The sequence below is a fragment of the Nestor notabilis genome, unplaced genomic scaffold (assembly GCF_000696875.1).
Source record: "Nestor notabilis isolate BGI_N333 unplaced genomic scaffold, ASM69687v1 scaffold13969, whole genome shotgun sequence".
Lineage (NCBI taxonomy): Eukaryota > Metazoa > Chordata > Aves > Psittaciformes > Psittacidae > Nestor > Nestor notabilis.
Genome location: NW_009942476.1, coordinates 15,088 through 17,159, shown reverse-complemented (window position 1 = coordinate 17,159; position 2,072 = coordinate 15,088).

The window sequence follows — 2,072 nt, the reverse complement described above, 5'->3', positions numbered from 1 at the left end:
AGCTGACACTGATACTTCCACTGGGGTATGCTTAAGCTTCTAGCTACTGTAACTTTAAGCTTAAGCTTTATGCTTTTAGCATCATTTAATTAGTGCCAATTAGGGAGTAACAGTACTCAGCCCCATTATTATTTTTTTTTTTCCACTCCTTGTTTACTCTTGTGTTTAGCAAAGATTTAGATTTAAATTTTCATGTCTGATGACAGATAATTTTTGGTAGTGCATTTTAGCAGCTCAGGTCAGTACTTGCAATTGTAGACTTGCACGGCCACAAATGCCTCTAGCACACCTGCAGCCTCTTTCACGGCAGTGGTAGTTCACTGGAACATGCAGCTTCTTTACAGATTAAAGTTCCCTAGTATTGCAGTCATACCAAGTTTTTCTGTGTCGTATTTGGAATCTGTATTCATGTGCAATGCGTAAGTTTTGAATTGGAATGTTTGTGTCTTGGCCATGCTTGGTGTGAAAGATCACAGTGAAATGTGATGGTTGCAGTCATGTTCCTCAGGCTGCTCCTTATTCCTAATGACTTGTTTCAGTTTAAGAACACTTTTTTTTTGTCTTTCCCATGGGCTTTTAGCTATATTGTAGCAGCTCATGCATTAAAACTGAACGGTTGTAAGAGTTCAATTCACATGACTGATGAATCACACTATAATATTATAAATTCCAGTGAACCAGCACGAAACAAACAGTCCAGAGTTTATCTGGGTGTAAAAGATTTGTACATGTTTGCCATGGCTCCTCTCCAAAAAGTAGCCTGATTTCTATGCTTCTGTGAATGCACATACATCACACCAGTAACATTTTGATACTTTGTCTATATGCTTTCCCGTGCAGAATAGTAATCTGGTGTTGCCCTTGATCTTCAGTAAAGTTCTGATCTTACAGATTTCATCACTACAGAAGAACCAAGATACTGACTGCTTCCAGTTTTTGTGAATACTTCCACAGAAATTGGTTTTAACCGTTGTTTTCATAGAAATTAATGTCTCTTAGGTATTAAAACTGTGAGTTGCCTTGAAACTAACTTTTGTTGTAGATTTTCCATCCTAGTTTCAGTTGGAGATTATTTTGTGTAATTCTTTTTGACTGAAAGAGTGCTTGCATGCAACTTTTTAAAATACTTAGATAGTTGGCTTTAGAAAAAATCTTACTAGAGAATAAGCTCTTCAAAAAACAAACTGTTCTATGAGCAATAGAGCTGATAAAGCCTACTTTCTGCCAGATTTATGCTCTTTATCTTTCTCCTCCTTCCCTCTGCAGTGCCTCCCCTGTCATCTACCTCTTTTGCTGGCCATGCAGCAGCACATGCCACGGCAGGTGCTGGAGCTGTGTTGACTTCTACCTTTTGGAGTGGTTAAGATGTGAGTCTTAATACCTGCCTTTTCTACATAGCAGATACTGATTTGGGTGTCTTCCACTAGCAGCTGGTTGTTTTGGGGTGGGATTGCTTTGGGGCTTGAACAAATTTGGTCTGTTTTCAAATTTGATTGAAGCTAGATAGCAGATTTGAAAAGCAACCAGCAGAGGGAATAATCAACAGAATCTCTGTTACAAGTGGTTTAGTGAATTCTTGATAAACTGTTCCTGGGCAGAGAAATTGTAAAAAAGCTTCCGTTGCACAATACTTTGTCTTTCCATTCATTTTTCTACTGTAGTTTGTTTATGTGTTCACTTGAAACGTAGCTTTCTACCCTCTTTCTTTACTTTGCATTCAGTCTGACATAAGTGCACATGCTCCAATGTAGAGACCATAGTGCTGGACAAGTGAACTGCAACCACAGCCTAAAGAGTGGAACATGAACATTGTTCTGGGAAATGCCATAGGGACAGAAACTTTCAGAAGCTGCTTTTGCCTGGAGATTGGAGTAGGTGACTTCCTGAAGTCACTTCCAATTCCACGTATCTTGTGACTCTGTGATCCTATTCCTAGTCAGAGCATTGGGAAGTTTTGTATATCTGGTTTGAAAACATTCTTGCCATCTTTTAAGATGTTTTATTTTCACCTATGAGGATTTCAGCCATATAGAAACCTGACTTTAAAAAAGAAAAAAAGGGGGGGAGGGGGA